Here is a 7,581-nt window from a genome sequence, read left to right as displayed (position 1 = left end):
AAGGTTTCAAGTTCATTTTCATAAAATTGAACAAAATAGTTTCTTATGGTTTTTTTTCTCTGTTTCTATATTAATTTTGTACTTGTATTTTCTTTTTTTTTTCTTACTTTTTATTTTTAGGGGAAGTATAGTTGACATATAATGTTATGTTAGTTTCAGGTGTACAACATGGTGACTTGATGATTCTATACATTATGCAATGCTCACCACAAATGGAGCCACAATCTGTCACCATATAACATTATTATAATACCATTGACTATATTCCCTATGCTGTACTTTTCATCCCTGTGCCTTAATTTATTATATAACTGAAAGTTTGTACCTCTTCATTTCCTTCACCTACGTCTCCTATCCCCCACCTCCCTTCCCTCTGGCAATTGCCAGTTTGTTCTCTGTATTTATGAATCTGTTTCCCTCTTGTTGTTTGTTTGTTTGTTCATCTGTCTTAATAGATTCCACATATAAGTAAACTCATGTTTGTTTTTCTCTGTCTGACTTATTTCACTTAGCGTAATAGCCTCTAGGTCCATCCATGTTGTCACAAATGGCAAGATTTCATTCCTTTTATGGTTGAGTAATATTCCATTTTGTGTGTGTGTGATAGATATATCTTCTATATTCATCAATCCACAGTGGACACTTAGGTTGCTCCCATATAATGATGCTATTTTAGAGAGAGGTGCTCAGAAGAAACTGAAACCAATAAAAAGAAGGGGGGATGTTGTCCAAACCACGGGATGTTCCTCCAGGACAGTGACCCTAAGAGATACCAATAGGACCAAGGATGCATGAGAGTGAGGGCATGTGGAAGTGTCAGGAGAGCAGAGAGACAATCAGATAGGAGGTGAGATCAACCTCCCCTGGTCTTGCCATCAATACACAATCATGTGTTTGTGTTTCTGACCTGAAAACAAGGAGAAGAAAACCTGCCTTGACTCCACTGTCCTTACATGCTACCAACCCGGTCCTCCAAAATATTGTCCAAACTTGCTGTCTCCAAAGCCTCTCTTTCCATTCTCCCTTGAACGCATTCTAAAAAGGCTTTCCTCATTCCCAAGGTCATGAAAACTTCTCTCCATCCAGACCTAATGATCAATTCTCAGTTTTTGTCTCATCTCAACTACCCTCAGCTTTGAACACAGCTGATTGCTCCCACCCTTTGCTGCACTCTCTTCACCAGTCTCACAGGATGCCCACTATCTTGGTTTCCTCCTGTCTCGCTGGCTCCTCCTCCTCTGTCTCTCATGGGTTCTTCCTCTTCTACCCAAATCTCCATGTCGGAGTGGCCCAGGGCTCTGACTGGGGTCATCTTTTCTTTTTTTTTTTTTTTTTAAGATTTTATTTATTGGGGCACCTGGGTGGCTCAGTCGTTAAGCGTCTGCCTTTGGCTCAGGTCATGATCCCAGGGTCCTGGGATGGAGCCCCGCATCGGGCTCTCTGCTCAGCAGGGAGCCTGCTTCTCCCTCTCCCTCTGCTGCTCCCCCTGCTTGTGCTCTCTCGTTCTCCCTGTCAAATAAATACATAAAATCTTAGAACGAGAGAGCATAAGTAGGCAGAACAGTAGAGGGAGAGGAAGAAGCAGGCTCCCTGCTTGGCAGGGAGCCCAATGCGGGGCTCCATCCCAGGACCCTGGGATCATGACCTGAGCCAAAGGCAGACGCTTAACCATCTGAGCCACCCAGGTGCCCCTGGGGTCATCTTTTCTAGTGATGCTCACTTCCTGGGTGATCTCAATCACTCACTGGGCTTTAAATTTCTTCTTTTTGCTAAAGACTGGCAAATTTAAACCTTTCTACCTTCAGCCTCAATCTGTCACCTGAACTTTAGGCCCATATATTCAGCTTCCCACTCAACATCTCTTCATTTTTCTAAGTAAATATCCCAAACTCAACGTATCAAAAACTAAAATTCTAATATCCACACTCCTCCAAAAATGTGTTTCACTCTCAGATATCCCTATTCTTCCAGCTGCTCAACAAGATTTCCAGGAGCCACCTTTGGCTTTTCTCACGTACTTCACATCTGATCTAGCACCCATTTCTGTGGGTTCTACCTTCAAAATGCATCCAGAATCTAACCACTGCCCACCAGTCCCCCTGACATTACCCTGTTCTAAGCCTCCACCATTTCTTCCCCAGATGACTGCATGTTACAGGTTGAATTGCACCCCCAACACACACAAAAAAAGTTAAAGTCTTAACCCCCAGTACTTCTGAATGTGATTTTATTTGGAAATAGGGTCATTGTAGGTGTAATCAAGTTAAGAAAAAGTCATTTAGGTGGGAGCTTAATTCGATATGACTGGACAGACACACCCAGAGGGAAGGTGATGTGGAGATACACAGAGAGGACAGCCATGTGAAGACAGAGGCAGAGATGGTGTCATGCTGCCACAAGCCAAGGACCTGGAGCTACCAGAAGTTGGAAGACACGGGAAGGACCCTACCCTGGAGAATACGAAGAGAACATTGTCCAGCCAACAGCTTGATCTAGACCTCTAGCCTCTTGACCTGTGAGAGAAGAAAATATCTGTTGTGTTAAGCCAGCCAGTTTGTGGTGCTTTGTTCTAGCAGCTCTAGGAAATGAATACACCATAACAGCCTCCTAACTGGTCTCCCTGCTTCCACTCTTTCCCTAAATTTATTCCCAACAGAACAGTGCAAATAGTCCTCTAAATATAAATCATACCCTGTCATGTCTCTACTCAAAACCCTCACCTGGCTCTCCACCTTACTCAGAAGACTATCAAAGAACTCCTAATATAATGATTTAGGAGGCTCCATATGTCCCCATTACCTCTGACCTCACCTTTTACTACTGTCTCTCTCCTGTACTCCCGTCCGGCCATCTTCTGTTTTTCAAACATGTCAGACATTTTCACACGTTACCATCTATGCTCTAGCAGTTTCCTGGAAGACTGTTTCCCCAGGTACTCACACCCTTCAAACCTTGGCATCAATGTCAAGGAGACATTTAGTGTCTCCTTGAAGTCTCCCCCACCCCCCCAACACTGACCATCCTCTTCAATACTGTAATCTGCCCTCCCCCTCATAAATCCTAATTCCCTTAATCCTGATCTGTCTCTTCTTTTATGCCATAGCGCTTACTGTCTCCTACCATAATTTATAATTTTCTTATCTACTTCATTCATCTTTATTATCTACCTCAACCTACTAGAATGTAAGTTTCAAGAGGCAGGTGTTTTTGTTGCTTTTGTTCACTGTTTTATCTCAAGCATCTCAAACAGTATGTAGCACATATTGGAATTTAATAAATATTGGTTAAAGTATCAAGTAAATTTTTTGCTTTATCATTTTTCCTAGAGATAGTCTTAGGTTAAACGTTGACAGAAACAGTGGTGTGTGTGTATGTGTGTGTGTGTGTGCATGCGTGTGTGTTTCTGTGTGTGTGTGTGTGTGTGTGTGTGTGTGTGTGTGTGTTGAGGAAGGGATGCAAGTTGGAATTGGGTTTAAATCCCAATCTTGCCAATTTCTAATTGGATAACCTAAAGTGGGGCACATCAAACGCTTCCATTCCATCATCATAGAATGAACCCAATATAATATATGTTCCAATATAATATAATAATTCCTACATCACACAGTTGGGAAGAGTAAATTTGAAAATATATTCAAGTGTTCTGGTACACTAGAAAACACTCTAAGAATACCATAATTGGTAGCATTTTGTATGTACTGATTTTTTTTCTTTATAGTTCTATTTTTTTCAACATTCTCTGATTAACCTAGGGATTCAGTTCACCAGGAAGACGTGGTATGGAAGAAATGGCATCTGGTTTGGCACTGGGCCTTTGTTTTGGCTTGTAGACAGCAGCAGATAAAGCCCCTTGCCATAAGGGAGGGCTATGAAATGCCTGCAGGGCAAGCTAACTAGACAATGTCATATTGGCCTGTGCTTCCTCTGGCTTTACCTCTGATGTGCACAGCACAATTATCTTTATCCTTCTATTTTTTATAGCACTTTTGAATCACTGGAAATGAAACTAAGCCAACTATCTCTTCTTGTGCTTTTTACTTAGCTCCAAATTCAGATGTTCAGTCTAAAGAAATCTTGGCTGAGGTGAAAAATTCCTTTAAACTCATGTGTTCTGAACATTAACTCACTCAACAATATTCTTTATAGCCAAAGGAGAAAGTCATACTGATAAGGAGGAGCAGTGCCAAAGAGCTCCAGACCCAGAGTTAGGATTCTGGTACCAGTGCTCTTTCCAATAAGTTACGAAAACCTCAGATAATTTGCCCTCTTAGGTATCTTTGATCTTATTTGTAAATGGTGGGGGGAAGGCTATTTTCATTTTCTCTAAATCTTGAGGTTGCCATGTTGACAGTAAAATCCATCTTTGGATTTAGAGTCCTGGCAGATTCCACATGTGTGGGGCTCAGGGATGTGGGTTGGGCAGAAGGAACTGCAGGAGTGTGGTATGGGCAAGCAGCTTTGAGTGACCACCCAGTTTTGGTCCAGGGATCTCTAAGCTGGATGATGTCCTGCTCTAAAAGGTAGTTCCTTCTTCTGCAAAATGGAAAATTAACACCCACCCCATTACATAAGGATTAAATCACATCATATACATGACATATTCACTACAGGGCTTTAGCACATAGCAGAAGCCCCCCAAATGGTAGCAATTATTATAACTGAAATAACATTGAAGTCACATTTGTAATCACCATTCACCAAAAGAGCCATATTAACTAGAAGAGATAAAGTAGTTAGGAATTTTTTTTTTAAGAGATGAGTCTTATATTAGGCCCAAAGGTTGTGTAGAATTTTCACAGAGGCAGACACAGTGGTGTGAAGGGATTTTGCCTTCTGCCATGCTGTGGAGCAAAGCTTGTTCCATTCCTGCTCGGCTGCACAGGTTGAATTGACCAAAGAAATGGTTATAGAGAAGCCTAGTCCCCTGCTGGTGGGGCGGGAACTTGTGAGGAGGTATTACACACCACTGAACCAGGCCCCAGCAAGCTTCACAGATTTTATGGAAGGAACTCTTCTTATGTCCATGGGGGATTGGATTCAAATGGAAAGCCAGCAGATGCAATTTAGGGACAGAAAGAAATCCATAGCAAAGCGATATCACAAAACTGTACCAATTGCCACACTAAGATTCATCATGTTGATGCTCATGCCACTCTGAATGATGGTGTGGTGGTCCACGTGGTGGGGTTGCTAACAACCAGGCTTTGAAGAGATTCATGCAGACATTTGTCCTCCTTGCTCCTAAGGACGCTGTTGCAAGTAAGTTCTACATTCATGATGTTTTCAGATACCAAGATAAGGTCTTTGGTGGCTTTGTCACTGAGCCTCAGGAGGAATCTGAGGAAGAGGCAGAGGAACTTGAAGAAAGACAGCAGACACCTGAAGTGGTACTTGATGATTCTGAAACTTTCTATGATCAGACTGTCAGCAATGACTTGGAAGAACATTTAGAGAAACCTGTTGCTGAACCAGAACCAGAGCAAGAAGCTATGTCTGAAATCCAACAGGAAAAGTCTGAGCTAGTATTGGAAGAACTGGCTCCTGAGGACACACAGAAGTGTTCTTCCCCAGCACCCACAGACATAGCTCAGACCATATAGAAGACTTAAGGACATTTTCTTGGGCATTGGTGACCTTCCACTCAGTGGAGCTGTTCCAGTTACTGGGATACCACCTCATGTTTTTCAAGTACCAGCTTCACAGCCTTGACTGGAGTCTAAGTCTGAATTTCAGATTCCACCACTGAGGCCTCAAAAGGATCAAAGAGTGTGAGAACAACAAATAAGTATTCCTCCCCAGAGGGGACCTAGACCCATCCGTGAGGCTGGTGAGCAAGGCGACATTGAACCCCAAAGAACTGTGAGACACCCTGATAGTCACCAACCTGCCCCATGAAGTGGACAAATCAAAGATTAACGATTTTTTTTCAAAGTTATGGGAATGTGGTGGAGCTCTGTGTTAACAGTGGCAAGAAATTACCCAGTCTGGGGTTTGTTGTGTTTGATGATTCTGAGCCCCCTAGCCTCAGGCCCATCATGTTCAGAGGTGAGTTCCAACTGAACATAGAAGAAAAGACCTGGGAAGGGGACTATCGAGATAATTGCCTGTGGGGACCTAGAGGCCCTAGGGGTCAGCCGGGTAGTGAACTGAGCGGCCCTCCCTGTGGAGGCACGGTGCAGAAACCAGGATTTGGAGTGGGAAGGGGAATTATTCCAAGGCAGTTAACTGCCCCTCACTGGTCTTCAGGCAGCACTATAAATCCTCCAGCTCCTGCCAAATGGTGAATTTCTTATACCAGCATTTGGTGTCCTGGACTATGAACCTTAGTCTACAATAAACTGCTTAAATTTGTACAATTTTACTTTCTGTGTTAATGATGGATGCCCCCTCTCCCTCCCTTCCTTCTCCTCAACTTTTAGCCCTTCACTTCCAATTTTGTGGAATGACATTTGAGGAAAAACACATTTTTAAAGATTTAAGGACTGAATTTCCTTGCTTCACTTTAGCATATACAGACTGGATTTTTTTTTAACAGCAGTTTCCCCAAAGGATGTGTCTTGCTTTTTATTTACATTTGGTATGCTTCATTCACTGGAATATTTCTTATGTTCTATGTGTTTCAAAAGTCTGTGAGAAACACAGAATTTGATAAACATCTTGACAGCATGAAAGAAAAGAATTTTCACAAGTAGAAAGAAAGAATAATGGCCCTTTATGTGGCAGAACGATCATGAATAATGCTGAGAAGGTAGAAAGGAGCATAGGGTCTTTTGGAAAAAAAGTACAAAATCAAATGATTTGGGAGCAAATGATAGAATCATTGGAAGATAATCAGATAGTGAGGTAGATATTTGTTGCTATTGTCCATCCAGCTACCATCTGCACTCCTTCGTCAAGTAAAAGAACCCTCCTTCTTTGTGAGAAATCCTTCTCATGCTACTCAGGAAGGAATGACGCCTCCCTCCAATCCAACAGGAATTACCAAGTACAAAAATGAGCAATTAACTATTACAAAACACTTGAAGAAACTAAAACCATTAAAGAATACTTGAAAAGGCAGAATAAATAAAACAAGATGAAGCCATCATTAGAAGAAATGTAAATATCTTCAGAGAGCTGTGAAAGGATTTTATATTCATAACAAATCAACTTCAAAGAAATTGGAGATTAATAGTTTAAAAAGGAACGAAGAAGGCTACATAGATAGATAGGGGACTTCGGGGATTAGATCATTGAGTGAGAAAAGTCTTTTAAAACACAACACAAGAGGTGGAACAGATGACATAAAAGTGGGGTTATCAATCACATGAGGCTAATTCAAATGGAGCTTTAGAAAGAATTTCTACTGGGTTTAGATTATTGGAAAGGGTGAAATCCAGAGTTGCCCACTGTCGTATGGAAGATAATGCCAAGCAAATAAAAGGAGAACTGAGCAATAAGGAAGTACAACACGAGAATTCCACTTCTGGCCATGTTGGAGGAACAGGGACTGGACTTCCCTCCACATAATACAGTAACAAATGAGACAGAATATATGAAATAGCGGTCTTAAGACATTGGAGAGCAGGCAAAGCAGATCTT

At 41.8% G+C, this 7,581-nt stretch overlaps 1 pseudogene; it reads left to right on the top strand.

Annotated features, from left to right (window-relative positions):
* The first annotated feature begins 4,900 nt into the window (after positions 1-4,900).
* LOC112839251 (ras GTPase-activating protein-binding protein 1 pseudogene) lies at positions 4,901-6,284 on the top strand (annotated as a pseudogene).
* The last annotated feature ends 1,297 nt before the right edge of the window (positions 6,285-7,581 follow it).

The sequence above is a fragment of the Callorhinus ursinus genome, unplaced genomic scaffold (genome assembly GCF_003265705.2).
Source record: "Callorhinus ursinus isolate GAN/ISIS: 27379988/994484 unplaced genomic scaffold, GSC_fseal_2.0 scaffold54, whole genome shotgun sequence".
NCBI lineage: Eukaryota > Metazoa > Chordata > Mammalia > Carnivora > Otariidae > Callorhinus > Callorhinus ursinus.
Note: the sequence above shows the minus strand (reverse complement) of the source record. Positions and strands in the feature narration are given on the sequence as shown.